Source organism: Apis florea, unplaced genomic scaffold, assembly GCF_048593485.1.
Source record: "Apis florea isolate Af1SG1 unplaced genomic scaffold, ASM4859348v1 contig_3170_pilon, whole genome shotgun sequence".
NCBI lineage: Eukaryota > Metazoa > Arthropoda > Insecta > Hymenoptera > Apidae > Apis > Apis florea.
The window spans coordinates 2,503,396-2,530,945 of record NW_028256714.1 but is presented as its reverse complement, the minus strand read 5'-3'; the positions used below and the strand labels follow the sequence as shown (position 1 = coordinate 2,530,945).

General features: G+C 42.2%; 1 protein-coding gene across 3 annotated transcripts in view; it reads right to left on the bottom strand.

The window, feature by feature from the left end:
• The window catches only part of Ddr (discoidin domain-containing receptor 2), a 224,093-nt gene that overhangs the window by 170,773 nt on the left and 25,770 nt on the right, over positions 1–27,550 (bottom strand). For all 3 annotated transcript variants that reach the window (XM_086910350.1, XM_086910351.1, XM_086910353.1), the window contains exon 2: positions 7,477–7,551. The gene's annotated coding sequence lies outside the window, so the exon portion shown is untranslated. The remainder of the gene's footprint in view (positions 1–7,476; positions 7,552–27,550) is intronic.

Here is a 27,550-nt window from a genome sequence, read left to right as displayed (position 1 = left end):
GGAACAAGGCTGGTAAAAGAACGATTCGAATTGGAGCGGAAGATCTCGTCCCATCCGTAGAGACTGGATTTAATTAATACCCGCCCAAATCCCAGAAGTCGCTTAATAAAATTCATTTGTCAGCCGCCCCTCCCTCCGTGTTTGTCTTGAATCACACCCTCCTGATGTAAAGTAATAAATAAACGTATGAGGGGATCGATGGGGTGGGTTGGTTCAAATTCGTGAAATTTATCCAGCCACGGAGAGCCAACGACGAGATAGGAGAATATAGGCCAGCCTATCCACCAGTCGATCGAGGAGGAAGTATACGTTGCCAAAAGCGGCCAATGTAATCTTCCATCCGTGTTATTAGCGAGCCTCTATTCTATCCTCTTCTATATTCCATCAGGTTGGATTATCATCGAGCGTATTCTTACGCGTTTCTTTCGATCTTCAGATTCGACCAGAACGGAACTTTCATTCATTGGGATTGAGTTGGATAATCGCTTTGGAAAGTTATTTCTTAATAATGGAAACTGGTGTTGAGAATGGAAGTTATTTGAGAACAATTGTCGAGAGAGCATCTTTATTATCCGTACAATTCTCGAGATTGGTAATAGGAATCGAGCAGGTATCCGCGAGGGGAGATTTTATTTTTTGTTGCGTTTGAACATTTTAAAAATTATATTCTCTTGTATTTATTCACATTCTTATTTCGCACGATTTGTTCAAAGATCGCCGATAAGAGGAGAAAAGTGGAGGAATGAAAGGAAGGAAGAAAGGAAGGAAAGGTTCGATAGAAGCTAGTGGCATGTCAGTAGCTTAAATAGGAGGAATACTGGTGGCCAGGTCAGAGGACATATTTCTGTGAAACTGGATAGTTAGTCGAGGACTTTCGAGAATTCGATGGTGTGTACGCGTTTGGTGGAGGACGTAGGTAGGCCGCCGCAAATATTTAATAAATACTCGCTTAAAATTTCTCGCAAATACTTTAAGAAGAATTAAGGAACTATCCTTGTACGCGTAGAATTTTATTACGTGTAGTTCTCGCGCGATTATAATATTCATGTAGTTCAATTCTATCCCCTTTAATTAAAATATCTTATCCATCGTAACGATAAAAATCGAGTTTCGTTTTCTCTTTTTTTTTATTTTTAAAAAAATCTTGAACCTGTTTGAGACGATACAAATTTATCGAATAAAAAACGAAACTTGCACTTTTCCATTCTCCTGAAAGAAAAGTAATTTCTTTTCGAGAAATTTTCGATTCGCAAAGTCATCGTGGACGGAACGCGGAGTAAAGTTCAAAGAATCGCGTGTCTTTAATCCACGATTATAAAAAGCACAGAAAGCCACGGCGAAAAGTTTTCAGCATCCACGATAGCATTTTCCGCTCTTTCGATACGGTTCCATGGAAGTTTACGGTCGGAAGTGTATAAAGACGTTCGGTATCCGGAATGGAGGCGAAACGGGGGCCACGTCAAAGTGGATGGGTTAATAATCGGGCACCGAATACGTTCCAGAAAAGTGGAATCGCGTTGTCGTCCATGGAAAACGGTATTACTCCCTCGAGGAAGATGGCCAGGCTAGGAAAGGAATCAGCAGAAAAATCTCGGTAAACGAGCGAGCGATGTGTGCATAGAAATGGTCGTGGAGGGTACAATTCCGGATTACGTTTCGATTCGTCCCAAGTTTAACCGACCAAGGTCTCGATTTCGTCCAAGCATCGATTGTTTTCGCCGTTGCACCCGCGAAAAACAAATATTTATCGTTCCATCGGATGGAGGAAATGGTTTCTTTCCTGGGGAATACGCTTCGAGACACTTTCGAGGTCGTGGTTCCGAAGGAAAGAGACAAATCAACGTGGAAATAGAATTCACCGGGGGATGAGGATAGAGAGAGAGAGAGAGAGAGAGATTGAAATACGTTTAAATTGATAGCGAGGAAGACGTTGATCGAGTTTTCTTGGACGATAATACGAAGGAATATTCGGGAATAATAAATTCCTCTTCCTCTATGAAACGGAGCGATCGAACAAAAGGTGATGATGATTATTACGATGACAATGGAACACGTTTCGAATTATTTATCGTTGTACCTTAGAGAGAATCGCTTATCGTAAATCTCGGTTTCAGATTTTATTTCGCGGCCGAATTCCTCGAATCGCATCCACGAAATTTCTCCACCTTTCCTTGTTATTCGTCGTCTCGTCAGTCGTCGTAAAAAAAAAAAAAAAAAATACAAAGAATGTCTAACCTTGGGGAGAAATGATATTCAAGAATATAAAATCGAGCTTGAGATTCTCTGGGAATGGACCCGTGTTAGTCTCGATATCCGAGAATCTGATTCGACCGACGGCGAAACGTTTCCTTCGCGAAAAGACTAGATCCGATCTCTAGGTCCGTTTTGTCGAACGTTTTGCTCGTTGCTTTATGGCGCATGGTCGATGTATAGAGAGAAAGTTTGACCATCGATCCGCTAGGAAATAATACGAGGGAATGTGACATCCGCAATTTATTTCGATGTAATCTTGAGAATCGAGTTGACGAAACGTGACAGATATAATAAAAATCCCCCAGGACTGAATAGAATGACACCGTAAATAAACCAGAATTATTCTGGATCGAAAGATTTCGTGTCTCGGTGTCAAATATTAAGAATATATATAACAAAATACAACTTTTCGATACGAGACACTTATATCACTCCAAACGAAACGTTAATGGTAATATTGAGTTGCAAACTGTTACGATGAATTACATCGCCGATATAACAACTTGCGCCAAGCCGAGGAAATATATTTTTCATTTCAAAGTGGAGAAAAGTTCAGAAAATATTCCACATTTTTCGCTCGCCTCACAAAGCGAACTGTGTGCGTGTGTGTGTGTGGCTGAAAGAGGAGGGAAGAAAGAGAGAGAGAGAGAGAGAGAGAGAAAGAGAGAAGGAAAGAAAAGGAAGAAAAGAGGAAAACATTCTACTCGATGACATAACAATTTTTCTAATTGAATCCGAGCAACCTGGCGGAATTCTCGGAATCCTTTGAAACGAAGAATATGAAATTCAGCTAGTAGTAGGAATAAAACGTGAAAAGGGGGGAGGGAGAGAGAGAAACGTTGGTTCCGGTCGCGAATTCTTAATTTATTTTGTCGTCGGTGGGGAGCGACATCGCGGAGCGTTTCAACCGTGGCGCGGGAAAGCGCTTCCTCAAAGAAAGCAAGAACGGGCTTTTAATCCTTGCATTCCAGAAGGCACCTGCTTATAAGCGTGCGCCAGTGGCTGTGTAAGCCGCGAGACAATGGCGGCGAGCCATATCGCGGTGGCGGCGCTGCAGTCGGAAGCGCTTTCGAGGAACGGAAGGCCGAAGCGAAGAAGAGATTTAACACGGAATAAGACGATTACGGCTTAGCTTAACGCCTTCCACCACGCTAAAATCTTGCGCCGCCCCACCCCTTCCTCCCCGGCTCAATGCCGATTTTAACGCCGGGCTATCCTTATTGGTGTAATTGCGTTCGTTTATGCGGTTGCAACGGATAATACGCCTTATCCCCGTGTTTCCGTTTCCCCTCTCGAGAGAGCGGAGGGAAGGCTAGCAGGTATTTTTCACAAAGACGCGGCCGAGAGAATCCGAGGAACGTTTATCGTATTTGCTTGGAAATTAGGGAAGATTGGATGAATTGTAATTTTTTCTTTTTTTTCTCTCTCTCTCGTCCCATTTCTGTTCCTTCGGGACAGAAGATCGATGCACGGTATTATCTTGCGTATAAATAATTATATTGGGGTCTGGTTTCTATTCCTTAAAATTTTCTTAATGTCCCTGTTTTCAATTTTCCTTTTTTCCCAAAATATAAGTATAAAATGTACGCAAAAGTACGTAGAGATTTTAATGGGCTTTATGACCGTTTAACATCCCCTCGTTGGACACTACGCACTTTCGAATTTCCATAATAATTGTAATTTCCATCGGGTGTTTATATTCAATCGTGATTTAATATGAATCAAAAATTCATACGCGCGAAGTTGACACAGTGACGAAGGGCGGCGGTATCGATTAACGATAACGTTCCAAAAGTAGGACCCCGTTTTTTGGTTCATTAAGCACGACCAATCAGCGGTAAACGCGAAATGGAAAAGCGATGCGCCGCAGTGCCCCGTGTAATCCTCGCGCGGTTCACATTTGTCGATACGTCATTAAATATTTTCCCACAATATGGTATTTATACTGCGGCCACTGTTGCATATGCATACAATCGCGGTATATGCATATTTCACCCGTATCAAAGCTAACTTCTCCCCTCCCTCCCGCGCACCGTGTTTCCATCGGCCAGACAAATTCCTCCGATTTTTTTTTTTTTTTCCTTCCATTATCTAATAAATTCGCGAAATACCCTCGTTTCCACGGTATCCCGATTTTCAATCCATCGGAAATATTCCGTAAAATATTATTGGCACGATGGGAAAAGATTACACAGATTTCCGATTTCCCTAATTATTTAATTCGTTTCACCAGCGTGGCGATACTTTATCCTCCTATATGATCGCAAAACGTTCAAATTCCTCCTTCTATACGGATCAATTTCCACGAAACGTACAAAATATTTCTCTTTCCTTCAAATCGCTCGTTGCAAACATTAATTTAAACGAGACACAAATTATTATTACACATTATTTTCTTGAAATCGTAAAGTAAACCTGATAAATTAAGATATTAAAAATGATCAAATACATTTCGCGAAACTGATGATACCGAGGGAAGTTAAGAGATGAGGAAAGTTGCGAGAAAGAAATAATCGAAAAAGTCGGTCGAGTGGCGTTCGGTTTGCGATAAATCGACTCGTCTATATCGAGCAAACCCGATTCCTCTTATTATCTCTGATAACAAACGTATCATCGTGCACGTAAACTGGCCATCAACCGTCAGCGACGAAGCAACAGCGTAATCACCGTTCCGACCCGCTCTTCCGATTCCGGAAGAAGGAAACATTTCCTGCACCCGTTCGACCGTATTTCCTCCACGAGCCGAACCACGCCCCACGTTCGCTCGAATCGAGAGAGAATACGAACGATTTATACGGGCAAGATTGCGTATCACCGCGGCCGCAAGAAATCCTGCCAAGTTCGCCGCGGCCTCGAAACACAGAGGAGCCACTGTCTGGAAAGGTGGTTTGTTTCCGGTGAGTGGAAAGAAGTCGATAGCTTCGAGGCCAATCTTGCGTCTCGATCTCTTTCCAATCCATTCTGCACAACGTTCCTCGACCTCTTGAACGTTTTTTAACTTCTTTCTTTCTTAGCTTCTTAGCTTTTTTTTTTTCTTTCCGTTCGATAGTTGCATTTCGCACTTGGATGATTCTATTTCTGTCTACAGTCGATCACAACTGTAAGTCACTTTTACCAATTACGGAATATTTCTTAATTATTGAAACGCGTTCGATCACTCACATTATATTAAAACAATTATTTCTTTTAAATTTGAATTTTCTTTCTTTCACTTTTGTTTCCATTCTGTTTTGTCTTCTACGTGAGACACAGTGAGCTCAGTGTAGTAAGAAACATCGTCATCCATCCACATAACACAGTTTATTCCTATTCCCTATTCCTTAATGACGAATTGTATCGTTTCGTACAAACGATCATCGTACGTGCTTAAGAAAGAATCGATCGGAATTAAATCAGAGGTGTTATGACGAATCAACGAATCTCGATTAATGGGGTATTATTGAAAACTTCTCGTTGATTTTCGCGATGACGAAGCGACACAATGGAAGCGTTCAAAGGATTTTTAAATCTGGACCCGCTCGTCGAGAAACTTCGATAATTCGGTTACGCATTCGCAATGGACTTATCCTCCCCTTCCAGGGACTTTCTCCAAGACTCTTCGTTGACTCGATTTTCTCTCGAGCAAGATGTAAAGGGCGAACGGGGATAAGTGGGAGAGAAGGTTGAAGAAAACTAAAGAAGCTTTAATCGGCTTTTGCTTTCTCGTATGGAATACGAGATATTTTTGATTCGATGTAATTACGTTACAACAACTTGTCTCTTATATCTAATTTCGTAACTCTCTTTTGCCGTGACCGAGATCCTACCTACCCTTCTTTTTTTATCGAATCTATTCGCGATATTGAATCTTTCCAACAATGTTTCCAACAATCTTTTTTGAGTTAGAGTTAGATTTCACGATTCGTTAGATTTTCGCGGTAATTCTTGAAACACTTGAATATTTTCTTTAAAAATGACAATAAAACTTTTGGAAAAAAAAAAAAAAAGAATAATATCAACGAAAGATCAATATTGTTGGAAGAAAGAAGTGGTTAATTCAACGATTTTGCGATCTCTCCCTAAAGAAAGAAAAAAGGAAAAAAAAAATAAAAAATAAAACCGCATCATTCGACAATAATGGGGGAAAAAAGTTAAAGCTAACGGCCTCGTTTCTACCTGCTTCGAGTGGAAACAAGATGGAAGAACGATAATAGACTACAACGGGACGATAAGACCGTATTTCGAAGCTTCCTCCGTTCCGTGGAAGGCCACTTCTGTCCTCTTCAGGGACGGCAAGTTGCCTCGGCTAATGCACGTTAATCGCACGCTAGCTGACGAACACTCCGCAAACGTGGTCCCCTCGACGACATGAATGATTCAGCGGGCGAGCGGAGGGTCATTATTGTTATAAAGGGTGAATGAATTTTACACGGAAGCCGTGGGGTAACGAGGAGAGGGGGAGGGTCGAGACGATGACCGCCGACATTTATTACGGTTCGATCACCGGTTGAAATCGGATCGATGAACCCTTGCGAGAAGGGGACAACGAGTGGGGTGAAAATTCGGCTGGCCCGAACAACAATCCTAACGAAGATAAAAAAAAAAAAAAAAAACCTTCGACAATTCGATTAGGAATATGGTTGAAGGAGAGGGAGAAGTGGGAAATCGTGTGAATTATCCTTTTTCTCCCCCCTCCCTTCCTCTCCTCGTTTTATGAAATTCCTGTCATAAGTTCCTCTCGGATAAGTTGATTGGATTGGCCGGCCGCTGCATCCGCATCCCGTAACCCCATTTTCCAGCGGAGAGAAGCGGAGCCCTGGATTTATGGTACGAGCCACGCGTATATCGACGCCGCGGCTTAGATTTCGATTTGGACCTCGAGCTCTTGGCTCGAATCGCGCCAATTTTCACCGACGTGCATCTTCGTGAAACGTGCACCACGAAGATGAAACTTTATGAAATTCGTGAGAGATGGGCCGAGAGGTGTACTCGAGATACTTGGATGATATCCTCGGTTCGTTGGAAATCGTCGCAATCGGGGAAAAGGAGGAGGATATTTCGAGGATTTTTGGAGGAGGAACGTGGAGGAGGAACGTTGGGTTAAGGGAAGAAAGGTTTGGAAATTTTTAAGCCATCGTCAACGATACTGGATTTCGATCGAGTCAGCCAATTGCGCTGTTCGCCCGTGACTTAAGCAAGGTAATACGAATGAAAAGAGCCGATTGAACGGAGGCAAGTACTCACCGGGTCGTTGGGCGTGCGTCTTCGCTTGTTCGTTGACGTTTCACTGCATCTTCGACTTCGTGGTTGGAAGAAAATCTGCAAGCACGAGGATAGAACAGCTTCAGCCTCGAGAATTCTTATTTAACCACGAAGCAATGAAATATTATTCCAGTTTCGAGTTACCGAATATTCTCTCTCGTATTCACCTTTCTAACTTGACCCGAATCCAAAATTGCTCTCCCCGTCGAACGATCGCAACACATCGCGCTTCCCTTCAAACAATTAAAACCACTCGGAATAAAACAGTTCCTTTCGTCCAAAAATACGAAAACGAATCGAAAAATTCTTATAAAATTGCTCTCGCGTAGAAACGATAAGACGCGACAACGGTTGAAGAAGGTTTGTCGCATTGATTCCAGGAGATGCGATCTACAGATCGCCGCATCCCTTTACGTGTTCCCCGGATTTGAGATTGGCCGCAGCCCTTAGGTAATAGATACCCCTCTTTATCATTTTTACGATTGGACAGGAGGTTGGGTGCGATAAAACACAGGTCTGACTCGTATAATATTTCGCTTAAGAATTCGCGAATAGACGTAGAACGGGGGTAAATACGTAGCGAGCGTATATCTGATTTAATGCGGAAAAGACGGAAGCGAGATTGCGAGAGCCGGATGGAAATTTGACGAGTGCACAGACGAACCGTTGCTAAAGGATTCATCGAGAAAGCTTCGCCTGCTCGCGGCAGGGTTATTCAATCTAATAACGAATTCATTCGATGACAGGGCGCTGCTCTGTCAACACGGAATTCCGCAAATTTGTATTGGAATATTGTGACGGAAGATTGTGCAAATTTTTTTCTTTTCTTTTTTTTTGGTTTCGATGCTCGAGAGATTCGTTCTATGCGTTCCTGTTCGTTGTAATTGTGCTCCTTCTTTCGTCGCTTGATACAAATTCGCAATGATAATCGAACGATTTCTTAAAATTAGTTAGTTCACGAGTGGAAGAAGAAGAAGAAGAAGAAGAAGAAGAAGAAGAAGAAGAAGAAGAAGAAGAAAAAGAAAACTAAACTAATTTCGGATTAATTTTCTAATTTTTCGAATGGAATCGAATGCAATCGAAGCATCGTATTAATTCGAAGGGAGGGGAGGGGAGGGGGGGGGGGAATAATAGAATTGATTTCGAGCTGACCCAGAATGGGAGAGTTAATCGAATACGAGCGGATACGAGTTTAATAATAGAAAAAGTTTCCAGTCTTACAAATTTAACAAGGAGCCCGGCTTCTGAAGTTTCCTATCTTGGTTCTTGAGCCGAATTCATTCAACCGAACGATCAAGGCAATCTCAGCGTGAACCTCTCAAAGAGGTTCCATAGGGGATCGATATGTGTTGGTTTAAATGCTGCAGCACTTTGAATAACTCTCTCTCTCTCTCTCTCTCTCTCGAAACCGTTTAATCAACGAAATCTTATCTTAGTTCTTTCTTTCTTTCTTTCTTTTTTTTCCAACAAGCAATATTGATTAAAAGAGAAATAAAGTGGAGTATCCGGTACCATTCTCCGAATTCTCGAACACGGATCGAGAATTTACATCCGGCACGTCTGTTTAACGTCGAATTAAATTGGCTAGTTGACGGAAATTGCAGGTAGAAACTAATCTACCTCTAATCACAGGGTGATCCAAGTCGTTCAAGGTAAGAAAGCCTAGTCCCCAGTTTTGAATTATGATGCACACGCAAGACGCGATTTAACTTTTTCCATTTCGATCTTCCCGCTACCTATAATTTCCACGGGATTGTAAACTCTGTTACGAAGGCAAAAAAAAAAAAAAAAAAAAAAACGTCCCAGTTTCTTTACTTACACATTAAATTACGAGACGCGAGTTAAACTCTTTTCTTAATTCCATCCTATAATTTTCTCGATATACTCTATAGACTCTTTTTTAAATGCAAGAAAAGAAAGGAACATCTCGCGCTGTTAAAGTTACACAACGCGACACACGAGCGAATAAAATTTTAACGATCAAGCTGATTGCAAATAAAAAATTCATATATATTATTCAATCTGAATAACACACACGAATAACGCAACAGTAATAAGAGTAAATAAGATGAAATTCAATTATAATTCAACGTGGGAATCTAACAACAATGGATAGAATATAATAACGAAAATTTCGTGCCACCACGAAAATTGGATCTTCAACTAAATGACCCTCAACTAAATTATTTTCTAAAATTATTTTCGATCGTTGTTCGGGAAACGGGTTCAGAAACTTTTACAAAAGAAAAAGAGAACATATCACCGTGTAACGATCGCAAAATATGCCTCCCCCCCAAAATCGTTCGAACCGGAATCACGCGCTCGCAATAACCAGTCTCTCGGCTATCTCCGATCGCTTCACCGTCTCCCCTCATTTTCGCGTAGCGGAACCATTTTGCCGGATACTTTTGTTTCACACCGTTCGGCCCCTTCTCTCCTCGTCCCCGTCCGGGCGAAAAGCGTGACGTCGCGGAGGCGCGGAGACAAACAGGCGGGCGGAAAGCAAGCTATCGTTGCACGGTAATCCCGGGCCGTGTTTTCTGGGTCGGTTGCACCCAGGATTGCGGTTCCCAGGGAGCATTGTCTTCGCGAAATACGACCGCGGAAGAAACGAAAATTATACCCCTTTCTCCCCCCCCCTCCTCCTCCTCCTCCTCCTCCTTCCCCCATTCACTCGCCTCGCGAAATGCTTTATTTCCTCCGCGTCGGCCGCTTCGTTTTCCCCTTTCGCGCGGTCCTCCATCTTTCAGCCTTCCCACCTCCCCCTTCCGCGACGACGAGGTCGTTCGCCTTTATACGCCGTGGTCGTGGGAGAACGTTCCTGGACCGGCGATGAGGAGGCGAGATCGCGAGTGGAGAAACGAAAATAAAGCGAAATAAGAAAAAGAGAGAGAGAAGATAATGATAAAGGTAATCGTACGTAATTTGTCTAAATCGATCCGAAAGTCGGTGAAAATTGGATTCGAGCAGCAAATTTAATAAAAGTTACGAATAAACTTACTTCGATAATTTATCGTATTGATAATTGGAAATAACGCCGAAAGGGTTGAGATTACATATGAGAAACGGATAAACTATAAACGTTATTCGTTCTAATGAGGTAATTAGTATAAAGTAACTTTGTTCGAAATTTTTAACTAGTTACTTTTTCAACGGGTTAACGGACTCCAACTCTGAAACGATGCGCGATCCCACTCCTATTATTTCCGAGTTACGAATTCCCCGATCAAAGGAAAAAAAGGATTTTACGCTCTTAAAAATGTGTAAAAAGACGCTTGATTGTAAGAAGACGTTTATAAAAATCTTCCTAGATTGACGTAATAATAAGCGTGCGCGATTACTCATACGAGAAAGAGTCGAATGTCGGAAAGATTCGAAGGGGATGACGCGGCAAGTGGTCGCGTGCCAGCGACCTCTCTTTTTGCCTCTCCTGGCACGCGTGCCCCCGTGTTATCTTCTCGTTAACTGCCTCTCCAGATCCTCTCTCACCCTCTCCCACTTCTCCTTCCACCTCTCCTCTACGGGTATACCGAAACACCGATGTGAATCGTGTCGAAAGGAAACCGGCGGTGATCGATACGAGGTAACGAGATCAGCAGGGAAATTTAAGAATTAAGCGTGATTCCTTCTCGTATCGCCGATGGCCGTCAATCGTTCAATTACGGCCGGAAATCTAATTTTTCGCGGCTCGGCGAGAGCGATGATAATTAAAACTGCTGCAAATTCCTCTCCTCTTCTGTTCTGTGATAGAGGAAGGAAGAGGGGATCGAGAGAGAGAGGGAGAGGGAGAAGGATACGGGTTATTAGCCTCCGATCGAAATTGGCTCTGAAATTCAATGAACAATGATGGAGATAGCGGAAAGAAAGAAACACGGCCGAAAATCGTTTGGCCGTGTGCAGCAACAACATGGCGTTAATTAACGCGACAGGATGTATACGGGCTAACGGTCGGGCAAACGGCATCGGTTAGATTAGGAAATCTGTAATCCGCGTGAATGCCGGGTGGATGGCCGAAAAGTGATTGCCGATAACGGCGCGAGAATGCCTGGCTTAGTTGCATAATTGAGCACAAATATCGTCGCATAATTGATCGAATGCCACGGCATTATGCAACATTATGCGAAGCCACGATAACCGTATAATTCAATGTGTCCTGATTAGACCTCCCTAACCCAGATTCTGGCTTACCTCGCGCGCCAGGGGGAGGAGAATGGAGGAGTGATTCTATTTCCTCCTCCTCCCCCCCCTCCCCTATTACACCGTGTACAATTTGCATGAACGATCCGCTCGGAATGAAGAAGAGGGGATGTTGTTCCCCTTCTTCCCTTCTTTTTTTTTCTCTCCCCCTTTTTTTTTCTTGTTTTTTTTTCTTTTTTTTTTTTGCGAGTCGTCTAATCGAATGGAAATTCCGACCGAATTTTTTCTTTAATCTCCTAGGTAGGTATTTCCGACTGTATCCGATTAAAAATAATCCGTCCCTATGATGTTAAGAAGAGGGTTTACATGGCAACGGAATGAAAAGTCCTACGGCGAAATTTTGTTGCCGTAGAATCGGGGTATCAGCGATATGGATTCTGGGATTTAGAGAGAGGGAGAGAGATCGACGAATGTTCAGCCTGTTCCACTTGATGTATTAAGTGACTGTTTTCGTTTTAACCGTTTTAACCGGATTTGTCGTTATCGGATTATAGAGGCTCGATCGCGAAGAAATTCGCGAGAAGGGATGAAAACGGAAAGAGAATTTCACGAAACTGTGGATAACAATAACGTTTATCGACGAAATCTGCGAAATTGATATTCGTGGAAATTATATTCGTAAGCCAACGTCAAACAGAAAATGATGAACGCGTCTAAAGAATTTTTAAAATATTTCAATTGTTTAATTCCTCCTCGATTCCTCGTTTCCAAGGATATTTATCGTAATTACGTTGTATAGGAAATATCAACAATTTTGCACACCTCTAGAGATTTCGTGAATGGAATTATGTTAAATGAAATAAAACAATACTCTCCATCTCTTGATTAAATTACGTACTCTAGAAGAATTGAACATAAATAAATTTCCCTGTTCAAATGTAAACAGTCAAGAATCGATCCCATCGAAAGGCATAAAACCAATCCCTCCAAACAATTAGGATATCTCTTCATCTAATTCCATTCAACGATGTCTTCTGCACGAACAAACATCGTTCCCTGTTCAATTCGACGCCTACTACACTGTCTCGAGCAGTCTTGATCTACGAGCAGTCAAGCCTAATCCACCCCAAAATACACGGGGCGACGCAGGCGCGTGACACAGATGGCCGCTCCTCCGAAACCTCGAAAATGGGAAACTAGACGACGTCTCTTCTCGCGCCGTCGACGAAATAAGATACTTTCGCCAAGTAATTTCCCCGGGAAAAGTAAGTTTTCGGGGAGTAATAGCTTGTGCACCACCGGGTCGAGGCCGCCGTTCTACGTACTCGCGAACGAGCTTCGAGTCCTGGCTGCCGGAGGAGATTCCGCGCGAGCCGAGGGGTTGAGGTTAAAGGTCGAGGTATAACCTTTGTAATCGTCGTCGACCCCGCTCCTGTCTCTCCTCATTCGAAGCTTTCCTTTGGAAGAGTGCAACTTGTTCCGCATTGGGGATCGTACGAGGTCTTCGTGTCAATTTCGACAATTTGCGCGATCGATGGATGGAAACGTGACGTTCGAAAATTATTCTTCTCGAATTTGCAAAAGGTTCTTCGCGAGATTTTAGAACCCCTCGAATCGAAGAAACAACACTAATCTTCGTCCATATCATTTTTGTCGTTAAATCACGCTTCGAGTCCACTCGAAAGCGAAATTTACTCGCGAATATTTTGCGTATCGAAGCCAAGCGCATCGTGGCTATGTTTACCTTTGAATTTGATATCACGTTTAGATCCGATCTAAGTGATGTGGCTTCGTACCATTGACCTGATTATGAGTGACCATTGATTATTGATTACTGTTTGACCCGGCCATGCCATTAATTACTGTCTGGCCGTACCTGATAATGCTTGATTGTGTGCTAAACCCGACAGCCCGCTACATCCAGAATATTCATCCTGCGCAGGATGCAATCTATGGCCGGGGCCGTGTCGTTATTTAGATTCAATCAATGGTGTATCCTCGCACGAGCAATCGACAACGCGTGTCACGATCAATGGAATTAACCAAGGTAACGAGAAAACAACTCGTTAATCTCTCGATAATCGTCCCTTCCCATTCTCATATATATATATATTAACCTCGAATACAAAAAAAAAAAAAAAGGAAAAGCATTTCCCATCGATCGAAAATCACGTACGCGTTCACACGGCTGGTGAAACGAAACCACCACTTTGACCACCTTTCACAAAGGTGGAGGACGTGTTTTTTCGCTTACGCCTGGCAATACGTCACCCTAGATTGCGGTATGTCGCGAAACGTGTCCGGGACACGTAACGCACGAGCCGTGCAAACCGTTGAGTCATTCTCTCCGCATGCCGTATCTACCACACCAGCGATAACACACAGCGTCTAGACGAGGGGTGGGCGATACAGGGACGAACCCCTCCTAATTACCGTTCTGTCGTATCTCGATCGCTTCAAAAATATGTATACGGTGCCGTATATGAAAAAGTGATTTCTCGTCTCGTCACGTTGCAAAGAATATCGAGCTAAGATCGTCTAAATAGTCGCGGACGATAATAGCTTTGAGACGCGGTTCCTTTGAGGAGAGGGAGAAAAAAGAGGGAGGTGGATAAAGGAACGTTCAAGTTTCAATTCGACGTAACCGAGAGGGAACGGGAGCAATGTCACGGCGGAGGAGAAAGCTGGCACCGGTTCAAATTGGCGGTCTCGTCTCCAGGGTCCCTCATAGACTCCTGATTAGATATTCCAATCAGAATACCTGACGAGAATACTCACTTTTGGCGGATTCTCGGCGCACTTACGCGACACCCAGAACCTCGTTCCCTCTAATTGGATCCGTCATTGTAATTACGCTGGCTTTGCAAAAATCGATTCTCATGCCTTCGAAAACGAGGCTTCGAACGCCCTCGTATCAACTCGCGTCGATTAACGCGTTTCCAATCGGTGTCCAATATTATTTACCGAACGTTCAATTTAAGATAATCGAAGAAGGGGCTTCGATCCAATTTCGCGTCTAATTAGATATTTCAATGAGAAATTATCGTTCGAAATTTAAAAAATGAGAATGCAGTTTCAATTCAGTCGGACAAGGGACAAAAATTGGCATATAGTTCGACTCTCGAATCCTCTTCGATCGTTTAATAACGATCCCCTATAAGTGATTCCCTTAATGGGTGAAGAAAATTAAATTCTTCTAAACTGGCGGTTAACCAACGATCTTTTTACGTCGAAACGAGTTGCCGTGAGTTCCGCTGTTAATTGGCCGAGCCGAGAATTATTAATTCGAAGCGATAACGCGAACGATAGATGCACTTTTCGGCGAAAGCTGTTATCGGGCTTCGTAATTGGCGCATCCGGAATTTCGGCTCGCAGGCGAGCGGGTTGAGTCAGCGAATCAAATGACTCACACCGCTCCTTCGCCCGTCTGCATCTTAACGAGCAGGATACGCGTTAAGATCAAATAAAGAGCTTCCGCCCGGCGGAAAATCAAGAAACGGCGTTGGACTTGGCTAAATTTTCAAAGAATTTTTATCGCGTTCCCCGTATCTTGCCTTAATGAATATTCCTCGCGGTGCACCCGGCAAATTACTGGAATCCAACCGAAATCGTCTTCAATGGGAATATGATAATCAAGAGCGGATTCTCAACGGGCATACTAATTGCCAGGACCAAGGACTGAAAGGTGAGAAAATGGGGAGCGACGAATGCTTCGAGATTACTCGAGAATGGGCTGGACTCGGCTTATTATTTTTCCTCTGCATTCGAAGCAACAATAGGCGGTTATGTTATTATTATAAAACGAAGTAATTTTCAGATAAATCATAGGCCGAAGGATGATTTTGAATTTTTTCGAAAAGTTATTCGATGATCGGTTTTTTCTTCGAATTGTTACAAATAATCGTTGAACCTTCGAAATCCCGTGTTTCGACCGAATACGTGCAACTCTACTTGGTGGGGTTAGGTTATTGAACTCGTGTGGTCGGTGGTACGTTACGAGGCAATAAACCTCCATCTGGGGACTCGTGTCAGACATCTTTGAGATTAAGCTTCGTCAGGTCCGTTTATCCTTCGACTTCGTTCATCCTTTGCGCGTGATCTATCTATCTATCTATCTTTAAAGCTAAAGATCCCATCGTTGTCTAGAAATTATTTATCTCAAAGAATTTTCCTACATCTCTATCTTTATCGTGAAATCCGAAAAAAAGATTATCAAGACTCGCATAAAGATCGAGGAAAGTTGCCAGCGCAAGATTAACCTCGAACTGTTTTATTTATTATTGCAAAGTTAAAAAGAAGTATCTCGAAAATCTCGTCGATTTGCATTAAAGTTTTCCACATTATTGTCTTTTTTCCTTTTCGTATTACAACAATAATAAATTTACACGAAGAATATTCTCAAAATGATGAAGTTAAAAAAAAAAATATCCTTTTAAAATTTCACCCGAATTTCCTTATCCCATTCCACCGAATCGAACGGTTCACGGACAAATATTTCATAAAACTGTGGATGGCGAGCGTAATTAGGTCGAATCGTTTCGTTTGATAAAATCAAGGGTGTAATTAAGCTTTCGCGGAATATTGACGCTTCGAGTATTTTTCCACCCTTCCCCCCTCCTCTCCCTTGCAACGAAAGAACGGAGGCGGCAAGTCGATACGGAGGCTGGAGCGAGGAGAAAAGAAAGAGAGAGAGAGAGAGAGAGAGATAAGAAAGGAGAAGGAAAGACAGCGCGGCTTTCTCAAAGCGTGTGCCGTTACCGGCGTACTTATTAAGACTTATTACGGTTCTCACGCGCGGAGCCAACTACAGCCTCCTTTTCTCCACGAACGAGGAAAGCTCCTTGCCACCACCACAGTCGCTGCACAGCCGCGCACTTAATTGTTATAAATTGCCCCATCGGTTCGCGAAATGATTTACCGGCTCGCCTCGCATAAATTGCAACAAAGACTTTTCGTTAAGAGAGTGATTTACGACTTCGCAACATCGTTTCCACGGTTTACGCATTCTTCCCTCTCCTCGCCTGAATCTCCCTTGCAAAATTATCACTCGATTATCATTCAATTCGTCCCGAATATCCAGGAGGAACAACGATTTCGTTTTGCAAAAAGCGCAAGGGGATGAAAATTGAATTAACACGCTCGATCGGTTCTAACGATGGTCCAAGGTTCGTCCGAAATTCGGTGTAGATTCTGGAAAGGATCGAATTGTGTGAATTGTGTTTTTAATTAATACCCAAGCTTCGTACAATCAATCAAAAGAAGAGAGAAAAGATTGTACAAGATTGTTTCGTTCGAGTAATAAACATTCCGTTCAATTCGTTTCATGATGAAAATTGATTTACGGACAATCGAAGCATTCCTTCAAGAAAGGAGCTATCGTAGATCTCGTAGACCGGCGTGAATGAAATTAGGTTCGGCCATCGAGCCAAAAGACGCGTTACAGTCGAGAGTTGCAACCGCGTACGACAAAAAGTGAGCATCGAGCTCGAGGCCAACCGGTTAATAGAGATGCGAATAGGATTCGCGTAGCAGACGTTGGAGGCGAAAATTAACAACGTGGGGGAGGAGGGATCCGTCCAAGTGGAGGAGAATAAACGCGGAGGAGACGACGCGAGAAAAAGAAGGGCGCGCTGTTGAGGGGAGAGGTTCGGTTGGCGAACTCGTTACACCCGTCGCGCCGTCTCACTCGAACGATTTTCCGAGAAGGGATCGCTTTGAGCTCGCACAGTCGAGCTGGGGCGCGTATAAATACTTGGAGAGGTCGGTTAAAGCGCTCCCGCTCAAAAGACACGAGAGAGGCGAGTGCACGAGTGGCTGTTACCGATAAAACATCCATGCATATTGCCTCGTCGCGACTGCTCCCTTCGATCTAATAAAGTTTTCCAACGATCGCGCTACAATGTGGCGCGACCGTGTTTCGACGAATCGTAAAGACGTGCAACCGAATCGCCAACGTGTTTACAATTATCCATGAAACTTGGAAATTTTGGGTTTCGTGTAAATTGTTGCCACCCTTCGTTTCGGATTTTCTATCGAATCACGATGATAAAAGCAAAAAAAAAAAAAAAAAAAAGAAGAAAAAGAAATTGTAACGATTATTCTTTAATTCTGAGAAAAATCCTGAGCGTTTATGAATATTGTCTGCTTTCTAAGTTCTTTAAAATATGTTATGATGAATATTTGTATTCTTTCGAGACGTTTAAAAAGTAGAATTGTAAGAACTAGGGCGACGGTGTGCAGAGAAGGACGTAAAGATTTCAAGAAGTAAGAGGTAATTCGATATTCAGCGGCGAGAATTGGTGCATCTATAATTCGACGCGTTCAATAATTCCTTACATAATGAAAGGAATAAACTTTCTTCGTTTCGCATTCCCTTTACGGAATATATAGCCAGGAGATAGATAATTTATAGAAAGGTAACAACGATATCGATTCCTCGAAACTAAACGTTGCCTACGTTTTCTCCTCCTTTCTTTCTTTCTTTCATCTTCTCACGCGTTTCGTGTCGTTCCACTCGTTTAATCGTTAAACTTCCTTCCTCAAAGATTCTCCGAGATCTTTCGAGAAGGCAGAAAAATTTCGCTTCGTGCAAAATTTCACGATTATCGGCTCGATCTTTAAACTTTTACCCGCTCCACACCTTGCTCCCAAGATCTAGAGGAGACACGGCAGCAACACGGCTGTCAAGTTCTCTCGAAATCGATCGAGAAGTCTCTCGTTTCTTACCGACCCAGTATTCGAACGCGCTATCGATTCGTCCTCCGCCATTTCCGGCAACTGACTCTCCCACGAATTCATTCGCGGAATCCTCGAAGGATTCTTTTATGTTAACGAACTTGGCCCGCCTCCACCCCAATAGAGGATGGAAAAAAAAAAAAAAAGAAAAGAAAAAGTGAAGGAAATCTTGAGTCTATTAAAAGGTCGGTGGCTCGTTGCCAATCGCGCTTCACCATTCTCTCCCTCTTACTTGAACTGTTTGTTTCGCGATAATAATGATGAATCCTCGTCTCGAGCATCGAAACAACGACGAAACAATTACGATGGAGATCCACCCTCGATGATATTTCATTTCGACGAGGAGGGGAGGAAGCACGAGTTTCGCGCGAAACTGTGGATATCCATGGATATACAAGAGGGATAGTGGAGGGAGGCGGTAAATCAATGGAAAACTATTTGCCAAACTTTTCGCGCGCATCCAACGGTCGAATGGCAACTTTTCACCTTTCGTTTCTCATCTCTCCACTGAACGTTCGTTCGTTCGTTCGTTCGAACGTGAAATTCTGCGTTGAATCGTTGAATCGAATGGGGAAAAGGAGTGAGGGCGAGAAAGGGCGGAGAAGGAGGAGGAAAATAAAGAAAAAAGGAAGGAAATGAATAAAAAGCGAGTGGGTTGTTGCAAAAAGTCGGTGAATCTGTTTGACTTTGTCGACAATTCGGGAGGGAGAGGAAGGGATGAAAAATAACGACGAGCCATTTTGCCTTTACCCTATTTGTTTTCCGCGAATACTTTGGCGTTCGGGCGTTCACACTCCGTCGATTTTCGCTCGAGCCGCAAAATTGGCCCGGTAACGAGCTGGCTCAGCTCTGCGGAAACTTTCGAAGCGTTGAGCCGGAATAAAGCAATAACTGTAATTGATCTGATAACTTAATATGCGAACCGGACAATACTGTCGAATGCGAGCCCCGCTGTAAACCCTATCTTTATTGCCCCCCTATTTCTAGCAGCGATGCGAGCCCGATACCGCACCGTTCGAGATGCTTTATCGCGGAATATAACATTTTCGAGCCATTCTCGAATCCCCTAGTACCCGAATATCCACGATTAATATTTACGATTATTAATTTTATCGAACTATACATACACACAAGCGTGATAAATATTTCACAACTGCGTATATTATACGTATCGTTAAAATATTTTAATCGAATAAACTTTCGAATAAAATTCGATTCGATTCGAACGTAGAGTTTCAACGTACGTTTTTACGATGCGATTAATTGATAATTTTTTTCCATCTCTTAACACGTTGGCAAAGGGTTAAACTATTATGAATAATTCATCGTTTCGAACAAAATATCTTTATACGATCATGTAAAACGTCTTATATAAACTTACGATCTTCTATCTTTGTTTACGTGATACAATGGTGAACTGATTAAAGCGTATTTCGCATACGAGATGTCGCATCCGACAATTATAAACTTATTTACGCGCATAATGAAGTGAAGTGATTAAACGGTCGCGTGTACACTCGAAATGCGCAACACGCATTATCGTGGGGTGGGGAGGGAGAGGCCCAACTATCGCCCAGGGGTGAATTTGAAAATTCCGCCATGCGTAACGAAGCCACCATTAAGGTATTCTCGCCTGCAGCCGTCAATAAACACGCGTCCCAGCCGCATAAATTCCGTCCTGATCGATGCTACCTTTTGCTCAATCAGATATTCGTGGATCCATCGTTCGTTCAAATACACCGCGTGCTGTGTATCCCTTCTCTCTTTCTCTCTCTCTCTCTCGGCATAATTATACGCTGTACCACGTGTTAACGGGGAACGATCGTGTTTGCGATTCGAATGATACGCGCCTTCTGATTTCCACGTCGGGGAATGTGAAAACTGTCTGACATTTCCAAGTGAAATATTTGTGAGCGTATATGTAATCGCGAGTGAAATTTCGATCCGCGGGCTAACATTTCTACCTTTAATAATCGAATGATTTGCTTAACTGGATGGATGGATTTTATGGAGAAGGAGTTCCAATGATAATAATTAACTTGTTATCGTTAATTAAAATGAGAAAGTTAAAGCTTTATCGTTACTTTCTTTGCCTCGTGTTAGGATGAATGAATTGGATTGTTTTCTCTGAAAAAATTTGTATGAATTCTCGTATCTTCGTTTGGAAGATAAAAGACGCATGGAAATTGAAATATCGCGACGATATCTTTATAGAATATTTGTTACCATGTAACAATGCACATTTGTGAAAGAATGAAATCAAAAATCTTCGATACGAAACATGGATCATCCACGATCGATTCCACTACAAAGACCAATAGAAGCCAAATTATGAAACGAGGAGGAACGACTGATCCAAGACTGGTACAAATCCACTTTAATTATCGCGAAAAGAAATAACGGGGATTATGCCCATCAGATATGCACAAATGGACGAAAGAACGTTGGCTCTATAAAGGGAGAGGAGGGAAGGGGGAAAAGGAGTAAAGGGAAGAAAGATGACAAAGAAAGGAAACGGAAAAAGAACGGGGAAATAACGGGCAAGAGTCGAGGAAACTCGTTGTTGAAAGCGTCGTTCGTCCCTGGTGATTTTCCGTGGCATAGCCACTGACTCCTACACTATATCTGTATGAAACCCTATCGTTCCTCCTTCCATTCTGCTCGCAACCCTTCTGATCTTCCTCCTTTCCTTCTATATCCTCCACGATTTCTTGCCTGACAAACTTATGTCCGCGATAGCCACTCCATAAATAAATCCCCGATCTTTCTTTGGATCGCGGAAACCTTGGGGACATAAGCCAGGAAATTGAGAAAAATCGTGGCACATCTTATCGATAAAGTAATTAGGGGCGGAGTTTCATTAACGAGATACGTTGCGCTTAGAACGAAATGATCGATGTCATTTCTTAGCTTCTTCGAAAAAAGGAAAAAAACATTGATTGTTTTACGAATTAATTTGTACTCGAGCTTTCGAATGATATTATTGACATTAAATTATTGCTAGATTATAATCGTTGATTCGCTTGAATTCTGAATTCTGATGATCACGAGCTTTTTCGTTCCTTTGGGCTAAGAGATGAGAATACTAGATCAAGCATCAGAGATTCCATACATCGTTCGTTATTGCGAAGACGGAAAGGAACCAAAGTAAAATCTTTCTAATGATACGGATAAAAATTTGACAACAGAAATCGTATCTCTCTCCTTACTTGCACTCGAGCCGAGGCGAAGTTTCGATACGAATGAGGATAAACTTATTACCGATCTCGGTAATATTTGAACGATTTTGAGAATACACCGCCTCGCTGCCACGAGTTTCAAGTTTGAAGCAGCAAACTAGACGGAGGCGCCAGTCGAGAATTATGCAAGTTCCTAACCCCAGATTAGGGATTCGCGATGTATCTAATGGCATTATTAGGGTCGTTGCTAGGAAGTGGTACGCTTCTCGAGAGTGGTTGATCCCAGGGTAGCACTAAATTTCTGGCTTATAATGCAGGCTAACTGTAGTACCATGGGAGGGAGAATATTGTTGCATCTTTCCAGTTCTCTCTCTCTCTCTTTTCTCGTCTTTTTTCTTCTATCTCGTCAATTTTTATCTTTCTCTCTCTTTCTCTCTCTCTCTCTCTCTTTTTCTCTGATCTCTTTCAACATTTAACTTTCCATCACGAATACCTGGGCTCCACGTTACGGGCACATTCTACGAGGATGACCTTCCATACGATTGGCCATCCGAAACAAATGGGACGCTTACGCCATATCGCGCTTTGCGAGCGGAAACATTTAAACGTTTCTACCTCGTTCCACTTCGCGTATGCATGTATTAATTAGTATTTCCCGGCCGCTGTGAAATTTAACTGTACAAATCCGCGTGTACAAAGTATTTAATTAACCTGTCGCGCAATATCCGAATGTTAAACGGAAGCGGCCGCGTGTTGTCCAAAATTTGGCGCGTCGCTAACAATATCCCATTAATATCGATCGTAGAGTACGGCAAACCGTACTCCTTTGCAAGTGCAAGGTCGAAGAAAAATTATTACTCTTCCGATATTTATTAATTTTCCACGCTGTGCATTCGTTTCTTCTCTGTCTATCGAATTTAAACGGAATTTTTTCTCAAAAGAAACACTACGTATTTCCATCAATATCCCTTTCTCCAATTCGCGCAACAAACGACTTGGATCACCACCAGTTCGATCATCATTCGCGGGAATCAAAAAATTAATCATCCCCTTCGAGAATTTCGTGTAATCGCGCAACTTGATCCAATAATCCAATTCAAAACGCTCGAGCACGATTTCACGTAACTCGAACGAGGAGCAATTTGTTTCACTGGCCGATTCGACCAACGAGGGACGAAAGCGTGGGAGGGAAAAATAAGAGGACGACCATCGTCGTTATCCATTGTTCCAGAGATCGGTCCACACTCGTCACAGATTCACAACCCAAAATCGAATTAAGGCTCGGTCGAACGTTACGAAGGCGTGTCTGTTGAATCGCGAAACTTTCCGCGCGGGATGCGTCCAAGAAAGCGGAAACTGAAGCTCCGCTTTCGCTCTCGGCCAGGCGTCGCCCAACCCCTTTTCTCTTTCCTCGACGGTTGGCCGAGTTCCTTGGACGAATTTCGAGGACCAACAAGCCGGCTAGACGACGAGGAAGGACACGGAGGAGGAAGTGGAGCGGGGGAGGGGAAGTTTGGAAACTGTCTGTCAGCTGGTTACCCTCAAACCGTTTGCGTGTTTCTCGCGGAAGCGGGATAAACGGCGATAATGCGAGCTAACTCTATGATCGAGGCTGTTGCCCTCGAATTAGTGAATTCTTTTCGTCGAAACTTTCCCCCTCGAGTCGTTATTTCTCCTCGGGAGAAACGTTGATGATTCGTTTATTCGTCGCAAGTTTCATCGCAGTCGTGTCTATGAATCTAACAGAAAAAAGCTTTTATTCTCGAGCGGATCGAGATGCGAAGAAATGGAAGTTGTCTTGTACATTCGGATATTACTATTTTCTATAAAGATAAATTTTCGAAAATGCGCGACGAGTACAGGGTAGTTGGGCGATAGCTTGGAGAAGAAGGTAATGGATATCGGTTTTTTAGAATCCAAGCGTGCCAAGTTTCCAAGTTTACAATCTTAAAATCGCATCGGGCAGATGTCTAACGACACTGAAATTCATTCCGCCCGAGTTCAAAGCAAAGCAGAAGTTTCGAAGCAACTGTTCGATATCGTCAACAATCTTCTCGAGAGATTTTTCGCATTAAGCCAACTTTCGCAGTTATCCCGATACTGGGAGCAATAGATTGCTACGAAGCGAGATGAGTCTCTCGAGCTCGTATCCGTGGAATATTAGAAGATATTCCTAGAAAATTCACCATCGTGAATTTTTATCTTTTTCTCTTATCGAACCTTCCTGTTTCCTCTACCTATCGCTCATACAAATCATTTCTCTCCACTCTGATACGCTTCTAATGATTACGATCGTTCCGACAGTTCGCATCTCGTGTCTCTACCCGCCTTGTTGAATTTATTACTATCGTTTTCAGTTGATTTGCGACGATACTTTCGCGATACTGCTCCTCTTTCGCGGTATACTATTGAAAGTGCGTTGGTATCGCAGCAACCTTCGAGGTAATGAAAAGATTCGAATAAACGTTTCTTCCGATTCTTCTTTTACGTTTGTTTTTCTGTTTTGCAGAATTCTGAACGAATATCGATCTGGAAATTCTTCCATTACACGTTCGATTATTTCTTCGTTCACTCGTCACGAATTTTTATTTTCGATTCAAGGATTAACTATTTTCACGGAACGAACGGTGAATATTCGTGAACGACATCGTATACAATCGATTTGAGAAAGCTTATTCAGTTTACGATTATTCAGTTTCAACTTGATGATACTGAATCTCGTTGAAACGATCGTTGTTGAGAAGTAAATGTTGCTGATGAGGACGATATTGTTGTTGGCAATCTTGTTTCTCAAGTGATAGTTGGATTTGTTTCGATGTTCCCTTATTCGCGCCATCCCTGATTGGTGATTCTCATCGTTTTGGAAAACAAAGAGGTCTGTTTATTAAACGGAAGGGATGAAGGATGATATTTGGAATGAAAGCCTCGAGATCGTCTTCTGAATAAGGGCCGTGGGTTAAGAACACTGTCGCACATTCCCAAAGTTCTATTCAAAGATAGGACACGCCTTACAAAACAACCCTCGCGTGTTTCCTTGGAATTCCAAGGTCGAATAGCCTGGAAACATGATGGTACACGCTGCTGAAACACTTGATTGTTCCAGATTCACGAAAGGCACGGGTTTTTCTCGTTTCATTAAATTTGTTTCTTGATCATATCAAATCACCCTTTGCTTATTTATTCTTCACATTATCTTCATTAAATATAAACCGTCGCATAAAATGTATCAAAAATAAAAGAAGAAAACTCGACGCACGCAATTTGATTTCGATCTCCTCTAATAATAAGATAATTTTCAATCAATTATGACATTTATTCGTAGCAATTATTGTAACATATTTTTTGACAATTATTTCCAATCATTATTATCGTTTCGAACGATAAATTATCCAAGTGACTTTGTTAAATTTTGCCTATCCCTGGCTTAAGATTATACAAATTCGAAAAATGTAAAATAGGGATGATTTAAATATTCCGTATAACGTTTTGCCAATTATTTCCGATTATTATTATTATCGTTTCGAACGATAAATTATCCAAGTGACTTTGTTAAATTTTGTTAACCATCCCAGGTTTAAGATTATACACGAATGCGAGATATGTAAAATAAGGATAATTTGAATATTCCGTATAACGTTTGATTTTTGACAATTATTTCCGATTATTATTATTATCCTTTTGAATAAATTATTCAAGTGACTTCGTTAAATTTAAAATTAACCATCCCTGGTTTAAGATTATACACGAGAAATGCAAAATAGTACTCGATATCGGATACGAATTAAAAACGAGTGAAAAATAGAGACGTTCGCGAATGGCAACGAGACAGCTTCGATTCGAGGAACGAAGAGAGAGAGAGAGAGAGAGAGAGAACAACGGGGCGAAAAAACGGCGTGTATATCGATTGCGCTGCCACTCCGCGGGGAATCGACGAGGATCGACCGGAGATGTGTTTCCGCCTCGCGTGTACTTTCGCGACTCTCCTTCGCATTCGACCCCTGCGTGCCCCCTCGCGGCAATAATTTCAACGGCAACAACCGCCGAGAGTGTCTAATATTCGCGCTTCCAAGTGGAATTTCTTGTCCGCTGAATCTCTCGGGCTCGATAACACGGGCTGCTTGAATCGAGTGAGATCGTATCGAGTCGAGGTCCGGTGACGAAGCGTGAAATTTATTAATAGTACAAAGCTGTTTTAAAAGTATAATCAACGTGGGGGGGATCGATGGATCAGCTTGACTTAGCGACGTTTGATCGATAGGATCGAATGTAAATAAATAAATCATAACATTTTCTATGATTCTTCACATTCCACGTATACTTTTTTTTTTCAAAAAAAGTAGCAAAAATGATACATCAAAGGATTGTTTTGGAAAACAAAACTAGAGCTTTTTCCTAAGCATTTGTGATTGAACGAAGAATTTAATAAAGAAAACCGATGAAGCTTTATCCACTAACACAGGAACAGCATCACGAAATTTAACACGAGAAACGTGTTAGATTTGTGGTTGTTTCAAACCGGTCTTCGTGACGTAACGATTCAAAGCCGCGTATTTTTTACATGATGCTGTTGTATCGTATTCACCTCGAAATTTCCAAAAAACTGAAACGTCAAACGAATAAACCACGTGAACGAAAAAAAAGAAGAAAGAAAGAAGAAGTACACGCGCATAAACTGTCCACTCATTCACACGATACTACCATCGTATCGCACAGTCGATTGTCGAAACGAACATTCACTTCGAAAACGCACCCCTCAGAGGAGGGAACAAGGCGTTTTCCGTGAAACAATTATGCAAATAGACAAGGCTCGCGCGATTAAAGTCGAGAAAACCGTGGTAATCGCCGCACTTTCGCGCAACGATCATTAAATTCTCATTAAACAAAATTTCGCGAACGAGCTAATTGTTCTCTTCTTTCTCTCTCTCTTTCTCCATCCCTCGTTGAAAACGTCAGAAATTAACTGTTATGGAAAATATTCTGTTCCAGGAAAGTGGCGCGATCGTTCGTTTTTCACGCCCCGATTCGAAAGAAAAATTGTGGAAAATTGCGGTTGCTCGAAATTTCGGGTTCGATTGGAAACGCTTTCGACTCGAAATTTCCGCGCGACTCTCTCGGAGGCGAGATATCTCGGTTACCGTGGCTGAAAGTAGAAACAGAGTTAACTAGTCCGCCGTGAAGTTCCACGTCCGCTCGTACACGCTCCGCTTCCCGTGACTTCCGACAGCGCTTTTCACCACCGAGATTCTGACACTTGAACGTCTCTCTCTCTCCCTCGCTTCCACGCTATTCGTCCATGTTGCTCAACGTTTTATTGCGGCGATGAAGCGATCATTGCGATTATCGCGGTGAAGGATCACGCGAATTCGTTTGATATCTTTCTTTTTTTTTTAGAAATAAGAAAGGAAATTGGAAGGTTGAGAGAATCGAAGATTAAGATCGAGATTGAGGATTAAGATTTGTTGTGTACAGATTCTTTGAGATAATTGATCTTGTAAGATTCGTTTGTAATTTTAAAAACGTTATTGAAATTGATTCCAGTAATTAGATATCGCTGTAAATAATGCGTTTCGATTATTAAAATCAATTCGAGATAAATTACAAATTTTCTCGTATAATTTAAATGGAAGGGAAACGAATTCATTTTAATAAATCGTGAAATATTTTCGATTCGCGTTCCACTCATTTGAGCAAAGTAAACTCGAATTTTCTATTCGAAATAAATTCCCTCTGTATACCCGATATAAATGCAATTACACGCAGATCTCTCTTCAATCTTTCAAATGTAAATCTACAAATTTACCCTTTGCCTTATAATTTTTCAAAATGCGTGTAAATAATACGAAAAAAAGAAAATCTTGATCGATATTAATAATTTTCTTGCAGCCTTTAACCAACTATCTTTCGCGTTGGAACGATCGACAAAAGTTGAAAGTATTCGTAAACTGCAGCAACATTGCGGCAAATTTATGCCGTCGTAAAGGTTCGATCAAAGTGCACATCGCCAA